Source organism: Mesoplodon bidens, assembly GCF_964165515.1.
Source record: "Mesoplodon bidens genome assembly, chromosome: 7".
In the NCBI taxonomy this organism is placed as follows: Eukaryota; Metazoa; Chordata; class Mammalia; order Artiodactyla; family Ziphiidae; genus Mesoplodon; species Mesoplodon bidens.
Window position 1 is genome coordinate 95,805,079 of NC_138164.1, and position 24,623 is coordinate 95,829,701.

Below are 24,623 nucleotides of genomic sequence, written 5' to 3' on the forward strand. Positions count from 1 at the left end.
TATTTGCTAAAACTGCAATATTATTAGAATTTTAGTTCATAAATGACATAGCTTACTGAATTTCAAAACATTTAAAGATGAAATAAAGTAGAAATGTTTTTCCATGTTTTGATTATTTTAAAACTGAAGAATGAATTAAGAAAATTAAATGTTACATCAATGGTACATTTACTGGCTTCCAAAATTTTATCTATTGAAATTATTTTAGTTTTATTAAAATCCAGTTATTACCATATAAGTATTTCATACAGCATTATTATACAAGACTACAGTCAAGAGATCAAAGTTCAAAATCTTAGGTAGGTATTAAAAAAACTATCACCCAGAAATAGACCCACATAAATAAAGCCAACTGATCTTTGACAAAGGAGCAAAGGGAATAAAATGGAGAAAAGACAGTCTTTTAAACAAATAGTGCTAGAACAATTGAATATCTACATGCAAAAAATAAAGAATCTAAATATAGACCTTATACACTTCACAAAATCTAACTCAAAATGGACCATAAACCTAAATATAGAACTTCTAGAAAATTACAAAGGGGAAAACGTACATTATCTTAGGTATAGCTATGACTTTTTAAATAAAACACTGAAGGCAAATCCATGATAGAAATGATTGATAAGCTGGACTTCATTAAAATTAAAATTTTCTGCTTTGCGAAACACAATGTCATGAGTACGAGAAGAAAGACAAGCCACAAACTGGGAGAAAATACTTGCAAAAGACACATCTGATAAAGGCCTGTTATCTAAAACATACAAAGATCTCTAAAAATTCAACAACAAGAAAATGAACAACCTAATTTAAAAATGGGCAAAAGAGCTTAACAGACAACTCACCAAAGAAAGTATACAAATGGCAAATAAGCATATGAAAAGATGTTAGTATATCATTAGGCGTTTGCAAATTAAAACAATGAGATACCGATACACACATACTGGAATGGCCAAAATCCAAAATACTAACAACACCAAATGCTGGTTAGGATGTGGAATAATTCTCATTCATGCTGGCGGGAATTAGGTACAGCCACTTTGGAAGACAGTCTGGCAGCTTGTTACAAAACTGTATTTTACTATATATATATATTACTATGCGATATAGCAATCATACTCCTTGTTATTTACCCAAGAGTTGAAGACACACATCCACACAAAAAGCTGTCTAGCAATGTTTATAATAGCATTATTCATAATCACCAATATTGGAAGCAACAAAGGTGTCCTTTGGCAGGTGATCTGATAAATAAACTTTATAGATTCATATAATGGAATACTACTCAGTGCTAAAAATAAATGAGTTTTCAAGGCATGAGAGATATGGAGGAAACTTAAATGCATATTACTAAAGTGAAAGAAACCAATCTGAAAAGACTGTGTACTACATGATTCTAACTATATGACATTCTAGAAAAGGTGAAACTATGGAAACAGTAAAAAGAGCTGTGGTTGCAATGAGTTAGTAGGGAGAGGAGATGAACAGCACAGAAGATTTTTAGGGCAGTGAAACTATTCTGTGTGACACTGTCATGGTGGATAAATGTCATACATTTGTCAAAACTCATAGAATATACAACACCAAAAAAATTCTAATGTGAACTACAGAATTTGGATGATGATATGTCAATATAGGTGCATGGAGTATAACAGATGTACCCCTGTGGTGTGGTTATACCTGGGTAAAATAGCGCAATGACAATGAAAGTTTCAGGCCTTATTAATATCAGAAACCCTGGAAGGATATTCTATAATATGACTAGCCATTCATTGAAAAGATACCTAGTATTTTTTTTTTTTTTTTGCAGATTTCAAATGTTTGACAATTTTAGTGACACCACTCAGGAGCTACTGACAAAGTTCAGGCTCCATACATACACTTGAGATGCCTGTATGTTCTTCAAGAAGTTAATCGAATTGATAGTATTTTGTTTTCTTCCTGTGACCTATGTCTTTCCAAAATTAGAGTGCAAAAATACCTAGCTGTGGGGATTTAGTTAAGTCACCCTGGTTAATTTAAGACAGAAATTATCACCATGGTATGAAAGTTCCCATGTCAGTTTTGGGTTAAAAAATTAATCAGTATATTGACATTTCTATCCTTATGCATTTGTTTTCCCACACCATAAAAGGTCAGTATCAATCCCATAACACTCTGAAAGAAAATAGCTTTTGTCTTTGTTAGTAGAGGTAAAAGTTCATACCTGATTGTAAGCCAGTCACAAAAACTATATAAAGTTCATGACATTTTTTGATCAAGTGGATTACAATATTTTTAGAGGAAATATAAAATTGTATTCATCCAAGCAGCATTATTAATTTTTGCTGAGTTCAAATAATGGGCTCTTTAAATTTATACATTCCTGCATAATGTTATTCTGGTTCTCATTTTGGTTTCACTGTGTTAGTAAACAAAGAAATAATGTACAAAGCTTGAGCTTCCCAAATAGACCTAGGAGTTTCTCTTATACTATTTGGAGCCTTAAACATATTTATTTTATATAAAATTACTCATCGTAGTGCATAAATTTGGTTTTATTGAATTATCTTCTTGTTATAGTCCCACTTTTCTTCCTCTGAGGTCCTAGATTCCTTTTGGCTGGATTAAGAGCAAACAAGTTAGAACCAGATCAACTTTGGTTCGATTGCCAACTTTGTGACATGATAGAAATATGTGAGCTCTCTAATCCTAAGTTTTCTCATCAAAGAAAAGAGGAAATAGCTATTTCATAGATTTTTGTGTGAGTGAAGCTGGTACCCAGCCTATAGGAAATATCTAGTGCCCTGCTATGTTCTGACTTCCTTTCAGATAACTATTGTTATACAATTACCTTCAGACTTGGATGAGAATGTCTCACATATTATATTCCAATATGTCTCTATTAGAAATCCAGTTTTTTATTAGACATGTAGAACATATAGAAATTGTATTGGTATGTTTCAGCCTCTTGTTTTAGATTGGAAGTTATATTAGTGACAATTCTTTATTCATGTTTTTATTCCACAGTATCTGACATATGTTAGGAATAACATTTTAAATTGTGGAATATTTTTCTTACAATACTTATTTTTATCATTACAATATCCCTCTGAATTAAGTAGTGTAGCATTATTATTATTATTTTTATAGTTGAAAACTTCAAAAATATTTGTTGGCATTTATTTTAAATTTTTATTCATTTGTTTATTTTTTGGCTGCATTGGTTCTTCATCATTGGACGCGGTCTTTCTCTAGTTGTGGTGAGCGAGGGCTACACTTCGTTGGGGTGTGCAGGCTTCTCATTTTGGTAGCTTCTCTTGTTGTGGAGCACGGGCTCTAGGCACACAGGCTTCAGTAGTTGTGGCACATGGGCTCAGTAGTTGTGGTCACGGGCTCTAGAATGCAGGCTCAGTAGTTGCGGTGCACAGGCTTAGCTGCTCCGCGGCATGTGGGATCTTCCTGGACCAGGGCTTGAACCCGTGTCCCCTGCATTGGCAGGTGGATTCTTAACCACCGTGGCACTGGGAAGACCCTTGGTTGGCATTTAATATGACCTATTTCAGAGACTCTCAGTGACCTACCTTCCTTCCTTTTTTTCTTCTTCTCTCTCTTTCTCTCTGTCTTTCTCATTCTCTCTCTCTCTCTTTCAATGAGTCAAAACTCATTTTTGTGGTGTTTCAGTCAGCTTGAACTGCCATAACAAAATATTAGACTGGGTGGCTTAAAAAATAGAAATTTATTTCTCATAGTTTTGGATACTGGAAAGTCCAGGATCAAGGTGCTAGCCAATGTTGGTTTCTGGTGAGAGATCTCTTCCTCACTTGTAGATGGCCACCTTCTGACTTTGTCCTCACATGATAGAGAGAAATTAAGCAAGGACTATGATGTCTTTTCTTCAAGGACTCAATCTTATTGGATCTGGGCCCCACTTTTAAGATCTCATTTAACTTAATTTCTTCCTTAGAGGTCCCACCTCTAAACACAGTACCATGGGGTGTGTGTGTGGGGTGGGGGTGGGGGGGTGCTTCACTATAAAAATTTAAAGGGGACACAAACATTCAGTCCATAACATGTGAGTTGGACTCAAATTGGGGTTGATAATATTGAATATCTTAAAATACAATACTGAAAATTACTTGTTGCTGCTATGTACATTTTTGTCTACAAAGAACTAGAAATACCAGTGGTCATAAATATAGCAAATGCAGTATGTGATGAATGATTTTTATTTGTTTGCTCTTCTGAAAAATTGGCAGAGATAGAATTTAAAAAAAAAAAGATCTATTGTGGTGCTGGTAATAGTTTCTCCCATGTACTTTTTAAAAAGCTCAATTGTATACAGGGTAGTTGGCATTCATGTCATGTCAAGCAATGGCATCCTTGTCTCAGAAGATCTTGTGACATAGTATTTTGGATTTAGAAGGCACTTGTTACAGATTTGCCTGGAAAAATAAACTGAAGGAGACTTCAAGTGTGTGAGAGATGAGTGTCTCCTAAATCTAGATGTTTACTCTAGAATTTTAGCTAGAATAAAAATAAATTGATTAAAAATGTTCTAAAAAACTTTAGATTGTGTGTGAATGTTTCATATTCTTAATATTAAAAAAATAAGAATTGATATTTTTTGAATATACTTGCTATTTTTCACTTTCTACTAAAGTAAAATATACATGCAGAAAAGTGCACTGGTAGAGAACTCTCTAAGTTTTCATAAAAATGAACATACTTCTGTAAAACAGGACCCAAAAAAAGAAACAATTTTTCTAGAACCCTAAATGCCCTCTCCACATTCCTTTCCAATCACTATACTACCAGCGCCTATTAAGGGTAACTGCAATTTTGATTTCTGAAACCATAATTTAACATGTTTTTGTAGCTTATCTTAATGGCATTATAGAGTTTGTACTCTTTTAAGTGTGGCTTCTTTCACTCAACATTATATTTCTGAGATTCATTGATATTATAGGTGAATTCCATTCCACTGTGTGAATAGCTACTCAACCGATGATGGTAATTAAGGCAGTTTCCAGGTTTGGGCTATTATGAATAATGCTAACAAAATCATCCTGGGACATATCTTCTGGTGAACATGTGTACAGTAGAATTTCTATGCCATGAGAAATGCATATATTCATGGTTAAAAGATTCTGCCAAACACTTTTCCAAAATAGTTGTACTAAATTATATTCTGACTAGTAAAGTATGAGAATTCTCATTGCTCAATGTAATTGTAACTTCTTATCATTTTTGAGCACTTATAATAGTTACTGTTCAGTGAGTAGGCAATTTGCATAGATTATCAATAATCTTCATAACAACCTTGCAAAGTAGGATGAAATTTTCCCTTGGCAGATGAAGAAACTTTTGTCAATAAGGTTAATATATACCTCAAGGTCAAATAGCTAAGAATATCAATGGAAGGACTCCAACTGTGGTGTGCCTGACCATATTGTTTCATAATCTTGATATTATCATAATCTTATTAGTCGAAAATTTAACAAGATAATGTTTGAGACGACCATCTGTAAACTTTAAAAATTCAATTGCCATTGTTGTTTCAATTTGTATAGTTTCTTACACATTTTATATATTATCTGCATAGCAACCTTGTGAGAAGGTATTACCATCTCTTCTGTAAGTGAGGAAAGTGAAGTTCTGATAATTAAGTAACATTCATGAATTTATATTGAATGACATCTCTGAGAGGTCAGAGTACATAGAGTATGGAATGTGAGTCATTTAAGTACAGGGACTCTTATTCACCACTGTATCCCTAGTGCTAGGAAGAGTATCTGGCTCATAGGAAGCCCTCAATAAATAATTGATGAATGACTGAATGACTGAATGAAAGAAAATCCAAAAAGGGATTATATGAACATGTTTCTCTAACTAATAAGTATGTAGACAGGAGGCTGAACCTCAGTAATCTGCCTCAAACCCTTGGTAGAAAAAAAAAGGTCCCTCCTGGAGGATGTGTATATTAATTTTATCAAGTTTCTCTCTAAATAGAGTTGTTTTCACAAACCAAGAAAATCACTTTCTTTCTTTCTGTTAGAAATGCATACTGGGGAATTAAAGACATATATTTGAATCTAACATTATCATCTGGGAAAGTTTGTTTTTTTATCCACCCATTTAATAAATATCTTCTAAGTGCCTTCCAGGGACTAAAAAACATGCCATGTGCTGGGGATGACTGATGGAAATGGAAAACACATCCTCTGTCTTTATAAACATCATAGTTACAGTGACATATATTCCTTGAGACTCAGTTCCCTAATCTAAAAACTGAAATGATATTAATATTATCTAATATTGTAATAACAATATTAGAATATTTTGCTGATTGACATAGTGCATCTATAAGATAACACTTGGCTGCTTATAAAATAGAATGGCCAATATTGTGAATATTCTTGATTTATCTTTAGCATAGTGAGCACCAATATATGGAATCATAGAAAACAGCATTTTAGGTGCAGTATCTCATTTCTGTTTTGTTTTATGGCCCTAGCATCTATAAAGAGAGGTATTCATTGATCCCTCTCTCACTCATTTATTGAACAACTCTTTTTTACTATATGGAAACCCCAAGTCTTTTCTTTGTTGGTTTATCTAATTACTTTTATATTCTATTTTACAACAGAGAAGTTAGTTATTTGTGGATTAAAATGCAACTTTCTGGCACTCAAAGAGTATAAATGCAATCCCCTGAAATGACTATCTCTTAGGATGCCACTTTCTTTGTTTGTTAGATAGTTCCCATTATTCTAACTTGCTGTGTGGCCTTTTTTCTCTTTCATCCAACAGGAAAGTGTCCAAACCTAGAGTTTTTTTCAAACAGAACTTTCAGGCCACTAGAGAATTCATGCTTTCCCACCTGTGTTGTAAAAACAGTGTTTTTCTTCCCAAAGAGTACAGGTGTTAAGGCAGTGGATAGTGGCAGACAAACGGTTCTACATAGCCTCAGCTGGGAGTCCCAACAGAGTTCTGTCCTTCCACTGAGCTCCCAGGCCCAGGAAATATACACCTTGGCCCTTTCCTTGGTCTTCTCACTTGGAAGCTAGTCTGCTCAGAGCACATCACTGATTTCTAGGTCACAGTACAGCTACATTCCACTAGCGAGAATTCTGTTACAACACTAGCTTCAATATGAATAAATAATGCCCCATTCATTCTCCAGTCATTAAGTGAAGGTATTGTTTGTGCTAGACTTTGTGCTAAACATTGGCATTACAGAAATAAATATGACATAGTCCATTGCCACTAAGACTACAAAATACTATGCCTCTTGGTAGTGTAATTAAGAGACACCTGTGTAATTTTATTGATGAGTTCTGAAAGGTCAACTTATCTTGGTCTTGGAATTCTTAACCTCCCAAAGTCAGTAATCACAGCATTCTCTTCCTAAAGGAAACTTTTAAAATCTGTTCTCAGTTCCCCTGACTTCCTGTCCTGGGGGCAAGTCCGGTGTTCCCTTCCCATCATGCTTACTCTTTCACTTACAAGACGGTTAAGACATAATTTAGGCAAAAATGAAAAGTAAAGAATAAAAACAACTGTTATTTCACTTGCAGTAGAGAAATTAAATGATTGCCAACCATCACTGTGGTCATTTGTATATTCCCTAGTATTTCATGCATAGTGTCAAATATCTAGCTTGAAACTAGGATGTAAAAATCTCTATTAGTAGCCAAAGTGCAAAAGCAAAAACCTCTATTAAATCTCCTGAATCTACTCACGGTAGGGGATCACTTGATCCAGCACAGTGATAACTCAGGCAACTGAAGAGCAATGGTTTTACCCTCAATTTATTAAAACATATAACCATTCAGTTTAGCAGTCCGGAATATTCAATGTTGTTACATAATGAAGAGGTAAGCATTTCAAACTTAGTGCCTAAAAAGTTTCAAGTATATTATTTTAATGATAACTGATGTGCACGGTGTTAACATTGTTAATGCCCAAAAATGTGAAATATAGGCTTATTTTCTGTGATAAAGAATATAGGAAAATGTATGAAATAATTTTGAGTGATATTTTTCACTTATAATGATTAAAATTTAAAAGATAATTTAAAAATTTCTTACCCCAAGTGGATACATTTTTGTTATTCAGAAAAGTAATTTTTGGAAATGTATGTGAAGGAAAAGTTATGATATATGTGTGTAAACTGCTTTGTCTGTGGGTGTGATACTTTCATTCATCTTAGTGGCATCATCTCTTTGGAAAAGAATCTCTTAACAAGTCTGTTGAAACAAAGTTAACAAGCACCTAAACTGAGATTAATTGGAGGAACTCAGTTCTTGAACTCTATATAGTTGTTTACTTTAGAACTCACTGAAAACAAATTATTGAAAGAATAAATAATAAAATGAATAAGAAAAATACCTCAAATTCATTTTTAATATCAGTCATATGATTTTCATCAGCAAATTCAAGTAGTAGTAACAAGTGACAAAGATGATAATATAACCATAGAAGAAACTTAACTTTGCCTACCTAGCTTAAGTTTTGGCCAGAATGTCTAAAATTGTAGCCAAGAAGTTTTCTAGTGAAGGTGGGAAGAATCTAACTTCCAGCTAAACTAGCTCATGATTGAAATTGGTATGCTTGAGAAAATTCAAGGAGTCTGGCTGTGATTCCCTTTGAATTTAGGAAATCATTTGGAACATAGTCACTGTGCTCAAATAAAGTTTAGCCACCCAACGTGCACGCTGGGCTCATTTTGTGGTTATGTATGAGACTCCATCTAACATTCCAGTAATAGCATTTGGATTTTACTTCTGATTATTTTTTTTGGTCATTTGCATTTCTCTGCTTTTGACCAGACATTTCTATGCAGGAGATCAGCTGATGTAAGGCACCAACACCATGCTTGGAGATGTTGAGGCCACTGTAGTACAGTAAGAAGAGCTAGTTTGGTTCCAGACCCTTTGGCAGGAGGATGACTAGAATGCATATGCTGCAATGGGAGAAGCTGCTACTTCTGTCATTTTCACTCTCTCCTTCACAAACTTCCTGGCAAGGGAAATACCACAAGCAAGGAGGAAGAGAAAGAATCCATTACAAAAAAATTTACTTCTGTTCAGTCTCACATGGTGCAACAAAATGTATGCACATAATTTCCCATTATGCTTACAGAAAGAAAGGTTCACTAGGTGATAAATAGACATCATTTTCTCGGAAATTTCTTGGCAACTCTTAGACAAGTGAGATGAAAGGAATAAATATCAAAATAGTGAAAAATTGAACAAGGTAGTAAGGGCTGGTAAATAAAATCAGTATCTAAGTCAAATCTGTGGAAAACTGCCTTTCTCTCTCAATCACTGAACTGGCCATTGACAACCGTGCTCAGGATTCTTCAAACAAAATCATTAAACACAAAACCCTAGTTAGATTGAAGAGAAACTGTTTTCAAACTAATGCTTTCATATAGGCACAGAGACCTTAATGAAATTAAACAGCAACAAAAAATAAATGTACAGTATTATATGACTTGGATCATGGTTTAAAAATACTAGACCAATGTTAAGGTCAATCTCCATGTTTACTGGAGAAAGGCTATGTGTACAGTTATACCCTTGGGGAAAATTCACTGTCTCTGAGGACCATCCCAACCATTTCTTTTTCTTTATTTTCATAGCTCTCAGTTATTCAGACATTTTTGTCTTCCTTTTTCTTAGTAACCAGAATACTCTTGTGCTCATCTTTGCCCATTCACTCTCAGACACACTAAGCTCAAAGATATTATTCTTCTGACTTCTCAGCTTTCTTACTTTCACCAAAAGTAATCACATAGCATCCTCCTGAATTTTCTACACTTTAAAAAAATGAATAGGGCTTCCCTGGTGGCGCTGTTGTTGAGAGTCCGCCTGCCGATGCAGGGGACATGGGTCCGTGCCCCAGTCCAGGAAGATCCCACATGCCGCAGAGCAGCTGGGCCCGTAAGCCATGGCCACTGAGCCTGCGCATCTGGAGACTGTGCTCCACAACGGGAGAGGCCACAGCAGTGAGAGGCCCACGTACCGCAAAAAAAAAAAAAAAAAATGCATAAGCCTTTCAGATGTGTGGTGAGGGCAAAAGTATAGTTTTTGAATTGACCCAAAATTTTCCAGAATAAAGTAATAGACCAATTAAGATAGCAAAAGAAACAGCAACTTGAAAATGATACTTTCAAAACTTGATGGTAGAAAAGCCTGACAAACTTGAGAACATGGGCAGTAAGACCATCCTAAGATCAGGAGGCACCTGCTGGGGATCAGAGAGAAGTGAAAGGAGGTTCTTGAATGGACCCTATAAACTAACGTAATACAGCATATGCTCACATCCCCAAATAAAGGAATGTTTCTGCCCATAATGAATAGAAACCTGGGTAAGGGGCACAAAAGTCAATCAGTGAAATCGAGAAAATTCCTTAGGCATTCTAAATTTCTGGTGAGTACAAAAAAAATAACCCCCAAAACCCACTATGTCTATGGGTGTAGGAGAATACATATGAGAATTTATAGAATTGTGTTGGCCTAAGTTCTTATGACCTTCAGAAATATCCATTAGGTACTCTTTTAAAATGGTAGAGCCTACTCATGAGGAAATATACTGAAAATAGAAAACACATTAAGCATGGCAAATGAAAAAACAATCTACAGAATAGGAGAGAAAATACTTGCAAATGCTATGACCAATAAGGGGTTAATATCCAAAATATATAAACAGCTCATACAACTCAATATTAAAAAAACAAACAACTTGATTAAAAAATGGGCAGAAGACCTGAATAGACATTTTTTTTCTGAAGAAGATATACAGATGGTCAACAGGCACATGAAAAGAAGCTTAACATTGCTAATCATCAGAGAAATGCAAATCAAAACCTTACACCTATCAGAATGACTATCATTCAAAAGTCTACAAATAACAAATGTTGGCGAGGATGTGAAGAGAAGGGAGAAATTGTACACTGTTGGTGGGAATGTAAATTGGCGCAGCCAGACACTGTGGAAAAATAGAACCAGCAATTCCACTCCAGGGTATATATCAGAAGAAAACAAAACCACTAATTTAAGAAGATATATGCACCCCAAATGTTCATAGCAGCATTTTTTACAATAGTGAAGTATGAGAGTAACCTAAGTATCCATCAACAGATGGATAAAGAAGATGTGATATATATGTATGTTTGCATACACACACTCACACACACACGTGCATGCACACACACTGGAATACCGTACTCAGCCATAAAAAAAAGAATGAAATTTTGCCCTTTTCAGCAACATGGATGGACTTGGAGGGCATTTTGTTAAGTGAAATATAGGTAAAGAAAGACAAACACCCTATGTTATCACTTATATGTGGAATTTAAAATATAAAACAAACTAATAAATATAACAAAGCAGAAATAGACTCACAGACAAAGAGAACAAACTAGTGGTTACCAGTGGGGAAAGGGAAGCAAAGAGGAGGAAGATAAGGGTAGGGGGGTTAAAGGATACAAACTTCTATGTATAAAAATAAATAAGCCACAATGATATAAATGTACAGCACAGGGGAAATATAGCCATTATTTTGTAATAACTTTAAATGGAGTATAATCTCTAAAAATGTTGAATCACTACATTGTAAACCTGAAACTAATATTTTATATCAACTTTTCAAAGAAACATCTGAGCAGATTTCCATTATATGGAACTGAACAGAAATGTGTCACATGTCCATTCCTAAATGAAACACTGGAGAGAAAAATGAGACCACTTTGATTTTCTAATATCTATCCCGATTTATTCTCTGGGAGAACTTGCATGGCCACCAAAAGGGGTTCTGTAAATGAAGAAAGTGAGGATGGTAGTTGTTAGGTAGGTAACCCACAGTGTCTCTCATACTAACACATGGTTATCCATCTAAAAATGTTCATTTTAACTTCTCAAAGATCTCAGGGCAAACCATATTTAATTACAGAGAGGGAAGAGTTAAATGGCCATCTTTTTCTGTTCTCCAAACTTTATACATTTATAAAGTTAAAAACTCCATGAACTGAGAAATTAATGTTTCCAAACATTCTTAATGAAAATATTTGGAATCCACTAGAATGTGAACTTTAAAAGTCAGAGATTTTTGTCAGTTTTTTTTACTGGTGCATCCCAATATCTAGCACTGTGCCTGGCATATGGTAATTGTTCAACGAATATTTGCTGATTGTGTTGAATAACTAAATGGATGTGTTTACATATGAAAAAGGAAGGAAAAAATAGAGCTTTAAAATTTGAGAAGAATTATTGCCACATGAATTTATTATGGCCTTAATGTAGACGTGTGGGAGTATTCGGATATATTTTACTTCCCAACTTGTTATGTTTTTGTCTCACAAACAAACAAAAAAATGCCTCAGAGAAGGATATGACACCTTTGCTGTACCCTTCAAAGCATTGCCCTTAGCTTGGTGGATAGACTAAGAGAGTATTTCAGTGAAGATGCTGAGAATGCTAACATCTTCTGTATATAATATTTTACTCATTACTTTTTCTCCCTCTTTCCACATAGCCTCACTAAGAGGTCCTTTTATATATTATTTATGTCATCTGTGCCATATTTTTAAACGTATGAGACAACTTGATACCTCCTTTGGGAAAGTTGTTAAACTGAGAATAGGGTTTTAGATGTTAAAAAGTAGTGAAAGACCCCAGACATCGATTAAAAAAAAAGTATGATATTGAAATCAATCTACTAGTTCAAGGCCTGCTCACTCATTAGGGAGCTAGAAACATTTATCCAGGATTTTCTGATGTATAATGGAAATGTAAAACGCTGTATGAAAGTTTCATTTTGCGTGCTGGGAATTGAAAATCCAAAGCAAAATTTGCTGTTGATGCGCTCATGTTTTCCGCGTTGTTGCTGCTGCTGCTAAGATGACTATTTTTATCACTACTAATTTATAGACAGCTAAGAAATTCTTTAAGTTTTTTAATAAAAAATAATCATCAGCAGCATGTTGGCATCTCCGTGGGGAATATATACTGTGACAAAGATAACAGTGATGTGATGTAGCCAAAAAGTTGGAGAAGCAATTCAGAAATCCAGAAATCTCTTTTAACACTGACAAAGTAAGAGAACATGTCTCTGAGTTTCACTTCTGGGAAAGATTTTCAACTGCGGAAATAAAAGCAAGAATTAAATAATGTTGACAAATATTGATGGACTAGGCCAGGGGTCCCCAACCACTGGGCTGTGGACCGGTTCTGGTGCACGGCCTGTTAGGAGCCGGGCCGCACAGCAGGAGGTGAGCGGCAAGCGAGCGAAGCTTCATCTGCCGCTCCCATTGCTCGCAGCACCCCCTGAACCATCCCGCCCCCCCAACCCCCCACCCCCGCTTCCGCCACCGGTTCCTAGGAAAACTGTCTTCCAGGAAACCGGTCCCTGGTGCCAAAAAGGTTGGGGGCCGCTGGACTAGGCATCTTAAAGTTGCAGCTGGACTTAAATCTAGGCATAAGAGAAATCCTTATGCTACCAGTTTCAGGACAATATGGGGTTCTCAAGTAAGAAAAGCCTGGTGACACTGGGGAAAAAATGAAGCTATGAGCCAAAAACTCTAATACAGCAAAGTGGCAGGTAATGTTAATACCAAATCCACAATACTTATTATAAATGAGGACATAATTCATGTTTTCTAGCTCATTAGATTTGAGTATTCTGAAATTTAGAAGCCACCTGCATCTTTTCTTAGTCCACCTATTAATTTTTTACCCTAAAAAAATAAGTTTCAGAATTAGGACTTATGAGTTTATATTTTTTATTTTCAACCTGTGCTGCTCAACAGGGTAGCCACAAAACACAAGTGGCACTTATATTTAACTCTAAATTACTTAAATTTAAATAAAATGTAAAATTCAGGTATATAGTTATATTAGCCATCTTTTATGTGTTAAAAACTCACATGTGGCTTGTAATTGCCACACTATTGGACGGTGCAGATACAGAACATTTTTACAGTTATAGCAAGTTCGACTGGGTAGTCCTACATACAAACAATAAGTTTATGCTAAAACATGTGCAAGTGCTGCATTTAAATCTCTAAGTCAAATATTTTACAAACAGTCTTATAGGGATCTTAGGATGAGGATAATATTCTTTGATTAAGAAATGAACTACCTTTCCTAATAAATGAGGACCACTTTTACTATTTTATACCTAATATATAATCAGTTTATGTACTCTTCTCTCTGAATATACTTTCACTTCTTCCCTCTGTATTACACCATATGGGTTTACAAAGAGATTTATTATCCTGTACTTTGATCCAAATTTCAATTCCTTGGTCAAAAAGATTCATCCTTCCCACTTCCCTATTCCTCTCACTTTGTCTATGAATTGTCTATATCTAATCTTGGTGCCTGGCACTCATGGTCTTCTACAGCCTCTGCCGGATCTGATCTTCCTGCCTTTCCTACTCTTGTACTGCTAAGGGTATAGGCTCATTCCTATATTCAAATAGAAATAATTCACTTCAGGCAAATTGCTATTCTCTTTCACTGCCTAATCCTGATTTTTTTTTTTAAACAACACACAACTCTTTGCTTCTGGGCACATAGAAGTAAATCAACTATATCATTAAATATTACCGAATGCCAACTTTATATAAGGCACTGTAATGTAATATCCTCCATTCCAATCGATGTTTGAGAAAACTATAAAATTCTAAGAATTAACATTTCCAATTAAATGTTCTCTAGCCTGATACACCTACTAGCTTCTCTCATCTATACTTTAATGGTATATACTATAATTACACCTAATTTTATAGTCATTGCATATTGTTCATTAAAGTATCTGAATTATTGACAGGTCACATATTATTTTCAAAGGTTTAATCTAATACTTTAAGTGATTGCAACCAAGTTTTATCTACCTCTGTGTCCTGTGTGGCTATTCACATGGTATCTTGTAACCATTAACTTGCTTTGGTCAGTAAAATTCTTTTATTGTTGACAGAGTTGGGTTTGATTTACCATGAATATATTTCAATAATACCAAGTAACAAAAATTCCTTTGATGTTTAGTCACAAGCTGTGGCAATACCTAGATATGGGAAAATATTTATACAAGATTTTACTGGGCCAGAAATGCTTATGTTTGCTCAACCCAACAGTAGAACTGCTGGCTGATTCACAAGCAGTTAACCTCTGATCTCAGCCATCTCTGCAGCCCATTTCCCTAGACCCCAGCATCCTCAGTTTACTGCATTTCTAGTAGCTTAGCCAACTATCAAATGAAGGATGCTCATTAGTTTGATCATGGGGAGAGCACCAATTCAAACTTCACTAAGTAAGCCTGGGAAAGTCTTACGTAATCTCTGAAGAATGGTAGTGTGAGTAAAGGGAAACAATAAGTTTTCCTTACAATCATTCCACTCCCTAAAAAAGGTCATTTCATCTCTGCAGCTCTCCACTTGGGCTAAAGGAACAAGTACAACAAGGGTTGGGGGAGTAGGTTGGATAGTCATTACTACAGTCAATTTTCTAACTGAAATATCTCAGTAAGCCTTTTTGTGAGATACCTGGTGTGAGAATAGAACAGGCAGAATTCTACGATGGCCCCCATGATATTATAACATTGATTATGTCATGTTACACAGCAAAAGGGATTTTGCAAATGTAATTAATGTTGCTTAGTTAACCTTAAGACATAGAGGTTACCTGGGTAGATTTAATCTATTCACTAGTCTTTTAAAAACAGAGTATTCTCTGGCTGCTTACAGAAGAGAAAGACAGATTTCAAGCATGAGGGATTTGATGGGATGGAAAATTTCCTTTGCTGAGGAGGTCATGAGGCAAGGATCTGAGAATAGCTTATAGCATCTGAGAGCAGTCCCAGCAAAGTATTAGGGCTTCAATCCTACAAAGATAAGTAATTAAAGTCTGTCAATACTCTGAACAGGCTTCATAGCAGATTATTCCTCAGAGTCGAGAGCTTCCAATAAAAACCCAGTCTGACCAACACTTTGATTTTGACCTTCTAAACTCCTAAGCAGCAAAACCAGTAACACTGTTGAGACCTTTGATCTACAGAACTGTGAACTAATAAATTGGGTATTATTTAAAGCCACTAAGTTTGTGATAATTTTCCAAGCAGCAATAGAAAAGTAGCATAATATTTAGAAACACTGCTACTACCTCTACTACTACTACTACTACTACTACTACTACTACTACTACTACTACTACAAATAGCAAACACATATTGTGCTTATTTAATGCCAGGTGCTCTTCTAAACACTTCACAAACATCAATCATTGCTTATAACAACATAGAGGAAAGGTACTATATTTTTTTCAAATATAGATGAAGAAACTGAGGTACATGAATATTAAGTAGCTTACCCAAATAACAAAGGTAATTAGTGGTAGAATTGGTCTTAAAGCTGAGGCAATCAGACTACAGATGTCACACTCTAAATTACACATTATATCAACACATTTTTTACAATACTATTGCATCCACTCTCATTACATTTATTTAAGACTATTTGCATTCAGTTTCTTTTTTTTTTTTCTTAATTATAAACTCCCAGTTGTTTGGTTTCAACCCTGACTAAATTTACACAATGATATGATTGCTAGTATACAGAAAGCATAATGGCCCTCAAAGCATCAAAGATAAAATGTTAAATGAAACCAACAAAGATATTAATCTGGTTAAATTTTAAGTCTAATAAAGGAAAGAAACAATATGTAAATAAATACATGCTGCAGGATGCATTTTTCAGAAGGATGAGGTAGCTAACGCAGTATCCCAAATCAACATCATTTTACCAATCACCCACTGTGTTGGTGTTTTGCTGTTGTTTTCTTTTTTCTTTTTTAAAATTTTGTTCACTGTGATTGTTGTTTTGTTTTACCTTTGATTTGATTACTATTGCATTTTCAATACCTAGAAGAGGATTTTGGGATTTAGGATAGTAAATAAATATTTCCAAGAATAAGTAACTGTATGAATGTATAGATACAAAAAAATACCTGCTTACTCCACTGGTTAGGTAACAAATAGAACTTCTGTAAGCACTGTGTTCATTGAAAAGAAATATATTTACAGATTAGAAATAATGAACTTTTAAATCAAAGTGATCTTGACATTGTCCTTTCTAGACAGCTTACAAAAGATTGCAAAATACCAGTATGTATTACTAGATGTAAAATTAAGTGAATACCAGATAAACTGAAATATCATAAAGAAAGAAGTGGGGGGGAGAGAGAGAGAAATGAAGGAAGGGAAGGAGGGAGGAAGGAAAGAAGGAACGAATGAATGAACAAATGAATGAACAAAAAAGAGAAAAGACAAAAAGGATAGATAGAGAAAAGCTGTAGAAGCAAATAATCAAATTCCAGAGAAGGACAAACTGTTACTAGGCAAACAGAGATGAGAGGCCACATTAAAATCTGGAGGGCTTATTGGGTCTGGGGCACGAAACATTGGAAAAGTAAGTTTATCCCAGGCAAGTAAATCTTGCTGCAATTAGGAGAAATCAGCTGAATGAAAAATGGTCACATGTGGACTAGCGTGAAAGACCTGAATCCAGAAGTGTCTGAACCATAGGGCTAGTTTTCTCTGCACTTCCTAATTTTTGCCATGGGACTTTTGCTGAGTAAGAGAAGAAAGGGGAATTTGGGGAAGTAGGATGGAAAACAGCAAAAGATCCTGAGTCTCATAGTACTTACATCCCACAGTCTGGCTGGAGGAAATGGCCTGAAACCACCCATAAGATATTGTAAATCATCAGTGAATTAATAATAATTAAAGTTCTAATTGAGGTCTGAGCCACTTCAAATTCTGATTAGAAGGAGGAAGTAAACAAATTCTCACCCTTGCTGCCTGACAGTGGAAAGAACAAGATCTTTCTGAGGGAAAATTATTATCTGCTTCAGTCCCTACTGTTCTTTGCATATAAAATGTCTAGTACAAAATACAAAAACTGTGAGATGTGCAAAGAAGCAGGAAAATGTAGATCATAATCAAAAAATGCCATCAATTATCAGTAGACCAGATCTTCAAATGGCTCATGTTGAATTTAGAAAACAAAGACTCTAACTATTTAAATATATTATGTGGTTTAAATGAAAGGATGGAGAAATGTGGATGGAAGGATGAAGTAATAAAGCAGAAAAATGAAACTGTAAACCATATTTCTAGGACTGAAAAATAAAATAGCTATAATGAAGAATTAGGGAGCAGCTAGGCCCATGAGCCATGGCTGCTGAGCCTGTGCGTCCGGAGCCTGTGCTCTGCAACGGGAGAGACCACAACAGTGAGAGGCCCACGTACAGCAAACAAACAAAAAGAATTAAATTGGATGTAATTAATAACAGAAATGACAAAGAACAAGTAAGGTCTGACTGAGAACAGGTCAATGGAAATTGCCCAGATTGAAGAGAGAATAATAGGAGGAGAAGGAGAAGAAGAAGAAGAAAATAGTATCAGAGACAGAGACGTGTTGGTAAAGTTTTGCATGGTCAAAAACACATGTAACTGAAATCTCAGAAGGACAGAGTGAAAGAAGAAAAATTTGAAACATAATGGCCATGAATTTCCCAAAACAATGAAAGATATCAATCAACAGCTCCAAGAAGCTCAGCAAATTGCAAGCAGAATAATTACCAAGAAAACATCTAAGCACATCACAGTCAAATCGCTGAAAACCATAGATAAAGACACAACTATTTGAAATATTCAAAGAATATTTCAGCTGTCCTTCAATATCCCTGGGGGATTGGTTCCAGGACCCACCAGAAATACCAAAAACCACAGATGCTCAAGTCCCATAGTTGGCCCTCTGTGAACACAGTTCCACATCCGTGGATTCAACCAACTGTGGATTGATTAGTCCTATATTTACTGAAGAAAATTCGCTTGTAAGGGAACCCACACAGTTCAAATCCATGTTGTTCAAGGGCCAACTGTACATGCAAGGGGACAGCAATAAAAAAAAAAAGGCTGACTTCTCCCAGAAACACTGTAAGCAAGGGAGCAGTCTTTAAAAAAATTAGAAAGAAAAAATAAAAGTTACTTTTAATTATCAAGTAAAAATATTCTACAATATTAAAGACAAAAGAAAGATATTGTCAGGCAAACTAAAGTTGAGCAGATCCATGATATAAGAAATAGTAAAGAACCATTTCTTGGCTTATGGCTATTTATTTATTTATTTATTTAGGACACAGAATGTGGCACCTTAGTTTCCTGACCAGGGATCAAACCTATGCCCCCTGCACTGGGAATGCAGAGTTTTAACCACTGGACTGCCAAGGAAGTCCCTAATCATCTCTAATGAAAGTCTGAATTATCTCTTAGTGAAAGACTGAATCTGTAAGAAAAAATATGAAGAGCCAGAAAAGGGAAAAACTGGCTAAATATGAAAGACAAGTATAAACATTTCCTTTAAAAGACTATTGAAATTTTGGAGCAAATATAATTAACATAGATCAGGGTGCCTAACATATGTACAAATAAAATAAATTTAAATAATAGCATAAAGAGGAGCCAGGTTGTAAATGAAAGTATACTTATTGTAAGTTCCTTACATTCTTCCTGAAGTGATGTAAAAATAATGCAAAATGGACTATAATGAATTAATGATTTTTTAAAATCTCTAGAGTGGCCACAAGAAATATAACTGAAAAGGTATGTTGAAAAAGTCACAATAAGAATTAAAATATAATACTAAAAATACTGGCTTAAAGAAATATTAAGCAAACAACAACAAAAAATGATGAAACACATAATTGTTGTTTGTACACATACAAACAACAGTGTACTAGAAGTATACTGGAAAACTAACTTTATAAGTAATTGAATTAAATATAAAGGTACTTAAAATGTTACTTAAAAGCCACAGACATAAACCAAATAAAACAAAAAAACATGATCAAACACTCAAACAAATAAACAAAACACAAGTCCTAACACAATAAGGACCACCCATAAGGATCACTTAAAATATAAGGATACAGATAGGCTGAAAGTAAGCAAATAGCAGATTATACATTATCTTAATAGTATCCATAAGAAATATGGTATGGCTATATTAATAATCACATAAATAGAGGAATAGGGTATTATATATTGATAAAGGTATGAAGTAGTAAAGAGGATATAAAATTAAAAGATGTATACACCTAAAATGTATGAAGTCCATGCCTCACCAAAGAAGAACATAGAGAATGCAAATAAACGTATGAAAAGATGTTGCACATCATATCTCATGAGGGGAATGCAAATTCAAACAACTCTTCAGATTACTCAAAAAAAAAAAGAGAGAGATTTAGTACTTTATGACTGTCATGAAATTGGTACATTTCATCAGTTTTTAAAAAATTTATGGATATATTTTTAAAATTATCTTTTCAAAGTCTTCAGTGTCTGTAGTTATATCAATTCTTGCATTCCAGATATTGGTAATTTTCTTTCCGTTCTTTTCCTTGGTTAGTTTGGATAGAGCTGTATCAATTTTGTTGATCTTTCAGTAGAAAGTACTTTTGGTTTTATTTATTTTTCTCTATTGTTTTTCTATTTTCAATTTTATTATTTATGTTCTTATATTTATTATTTTCTATCTTCTCCTTGATTTACCTTTAATTCACTTTTTAAAATATATTTTTCTTTTTAGGTACAAACTTAGAATATTGATTTGAGATCTTTATTCTTTTCTGGTGTAAACATTTAGTGAAAAAAATTTCTCCCTAAGCTCTGCTTTAGCTGCATCTCACAAATTTTGATATATTTTCATTCAATTCAAAATATTTTCTAGTTTCTCCTGGCACTCCTCTTTGACCCAAATGTTATTTAGACATGTGTTTAATGTCCTATTTGGGAATTTCAGAGGTATTTTTCTATTATTTATTTCTAGTTAAATTTGATTATGGTCAGAGTACAAAATTTAATTGACTTCAATTTGTTTTTAATTTTCTGGGATTATTTTATGGCTATTATATGATTGACCTTGGTGAATGTTTTGTGTTCCTTTGAAAAGAACATGTATTCAACATTTGTATGGTTAAATGTTTTAAAATGCCACATAATAAAAGTTAGTTGATAGTATTATTCAGGTCTATTTTATTATTGATTTTATGTCTAATTTTTCTATCAATTGTAGAGAAAGGAGTGCTAAAATTTTCAGTATAATTGCAAATTTGTATACTCTTCCCATTGCTTGTGTTAGCAATTAGCTCACTTATATTTTATGTACTTAACTGATAAAGTGCAAACTTAGGTCTACCATTTTGTTATTTTTCTGTTTGACCTTCCCAGGCCATTTACCCTCTGTTCCTTCTTTGGGGCTATTTAAATTTCATTACTATTCCAAATTTAATATACCTATTTACTTTTTGATTCATGTTTTTGTATTTTCTTTTAAGTTGTTACTCTAAGGATTACATTATACACACCTAATTTATACTCCAGTTAGAGTTATCATTTACCACTTCAAAGAAAATGCTTTACTGCCTATCAATCACTTTATCCTCTCTGTTTAGTTTTAGTTTTAACATATACTATTTTTTTGTATCTTGAAGCCCACCAGAAAATGTTATACTTTTTGCTTTCAATAGTCATAAACATTTTAAAGAATTTAAGAAGATTAAGACAGTCTTTTCTATTTATCCAGTCTTTTATATTCATGGTGAATTGCTCATCTTTCATTCATAAAAATACATATTTCCCTCTGTTATCATTTCCCTTCAGCCAGAAGAACTCCTTTAACATTTATTTTAAAGCAGGCACACTGGTGACAGATTCTTTTAGTTTTCTTTCATCCAAGAATGGCTTTTATTTTTTTCTTCATTCCTGAAGTTCATATTCACTTGGTATAGAATGTGTTGACTTTTTTTTTTTCTTTCAGGACTATAAAAATATTGCCCTATTGTCTTCTTTTATGGTTTCTGGTGTAAAATTCTTATTTATTCATTCGCTATTCCTGTTTATAACATTTTTCCCTCTGGATGGTTAAAAGATCTTTGTCTTAACCTTTGGTGTTCTGATGTTTTAGTTTGATATATCTTGGTGTGATTTCGACTTTATCCTCCTAGGGGTTTTCTTAGTTTCTGGAATCTTTAATGTAGGTCTTATACCAATCTGGGTTTTTTTTTTTTTTTTCAACTATCATTTCTTCAAATATTTTTTCTGTACCAATCACTTTCTCCTCTCCTTCAGGGACTCAAGTGACACAAATGTTATATCTTTTGATATTATTCCACACATCCTTGTGGCTTGTTTAATGTTTTTCATTTTTTTCCCCACTCCTCAGGTTGGATATTTTTATTGATTTATCTTTCTTTTTATGCCATCTTCATTCTGATTTTGAGTTCCCTAGATGTGTTTCATATATTGTAGTTTCAGTTATAAAATTCCCTTTTTGTTCTCTTGTATAATACCTATTCATTGCATAATATCTTTTCAGCTTTTATCTTTCCATTTATTTCAAGGGTGTTCAACTTTACCTTATAAACCATAGTTATAATAGCTACTTCAAAGTATTTATCTGATAATTCAAACATATGGATCATCATTGGGCACTGACTTTTCCTTTAAGAACATTAGATTTAATCAATTGATTAGATTTATTTGAGCAGCTAGATGTTCCCGATTCTTTGTATATCAACTGGTTTTGGAATGTATCTTGGAAATTTTAAATGTATTGTGAGAATATGGGGTCCCTGCTAAATTTTTTGGAGCATGTTGATTTGTTCAGTCTAGCAGGTGATTAACTTGGGTTCAGATCACAACTAATGTGGGCAGTGATCCCAATGTTAGTTTATTTTCCAGAACTCTTGCTAGGCTATCTGGGTTCACTATACACATATGTCACTCCAGGTTTAGTCTGAGACATAGGTGGTGCTTTATTGTGTAGTTCTCATAACCTTTGTGATGCTTCTTATGTTTCATTTCATGTTTGCATATCTCCACTGTGAACCTGGGACTATTTCAGATTATATACTGTTAGAGGATTCTCCAGCTCTCTTCAATCAAGGATTTCCCCATACTTTGCAAGTACCAGAGACTCATTTTCATGGTTTATGAGTTAAATAATTTTGTTTGATTTGTTTTGTTTTTGGATTTTCCCCAGTTTGGAAAGAAAAGATGAAAAAAAAAATAAAATGAGAATACTCCTCAGACTGTCCAGCTCATAAGGGCTCCTTTACCAGCCCTCTAGACAGAAAGGGAAGATTTTTCTTAGATTTTTTGCTGTCTATGCTTGATTTACAGTTACGTGGCCCAACTTAGGGATAAAACCAAAAAATAATGGAGAAAAAAGCAAATAAAGATGACACACCGCACAGTACAGTTCATTCTTCAAATTTTGATATTTGTTTCACAATTCTTTACTCTTCAGGGTCCTCATGTAGTTGCTTTTGAAAATTGCCCTAAATATTTAGTTGAGATCAGTGGAAGAGATGGATATGTAGTGAACTGTTCTTTCCTACCTGGTGCTGGAGTGCTCTCCCAAGATTTTATAGTCACTGTATTCATATTTGCAAGTTGTTTGGGGTTATGTTTCAATTTTACCTATGTAATCTTTATACTTTCATGGTCCTATCAGATAATGTTAAAGTTTGTCATCTATTGTTAAAAGAAAGAACAAAGTCAATTTGCTAAAACATCTAATGTTTTAAGTCTATGTGGGTCAAATGCTACTATCTTCTTGTTATTACTGCTTCTAGTTTATGTCAAGTTGCTTTTTTGTCGTATAGCTATAGGCATTCAAATGTCTATTAGTCTTTGTATGAAAATGGTATTTCAGCAGTTGAAATAAACTTAAATGAAATTCAAGGTCTGACAGTCACTGGGCCACCTACTTCATGTATAAATATGTAACCAATCCATGTGAATGTAGTTTGAGGAAGCCTTTTTTTTTTTTCATTTTTCTTCCCTTTTTCCACTCTCTTCTGTATGAAGTCATGGCAGCATTTATAAAAGTTTCACATGACTGAGGTTGGAATGTGGAAAACAATTCTAAAAGCAGGTTTGCCAGTACCCTAAAAGGTGCAACTTTCCAGGTTTTCATATGAAAGTAGGAAATGTTGCCCAGAACAACACCTACCTTACTTGTATACTGGGTTATGATCTTTGCCCTATGGCTTTGAATGTATATTGTCCAGATAGATATGCTCAGAATAAAAGTGAATTTTCTTTTTGTTACTCCCCTTACCTCTGTAGTTAGCCTCTGAGACAAAATTCAGCCTGCAAGTTTCTTGCTCTCTTGTGGGATATTGAATATGTGTTTCTTAATGCAAAATTTTAATTATTTACAGAGGGATGTTTGGTTTAAAAACTAGCTGTCCACAAAAGTAAACTGAAACTCTTTCAACCAAGACTCTTTAGGGACACATTTAATTTATTAGAAGACTCAATGCTCATCAATACACATCAACTATATGAAATAGCCCTCACTTAGGGGATGACAGGATTATTTAATAATTTATACTCAAGAACACTTATTTCTTCATTATACAAACTATTTTTAACTTAGCAAAAATACATATGAGAAAGTCATGCCACAGGGTTTTTTATCTTTTAAATAATTCTGAGTATATAAAATCATACGTCTCTGAATGTATATGCCAAAAATAGGATTTTATTTCTTTTTCCAGCTTTGAAGTGCT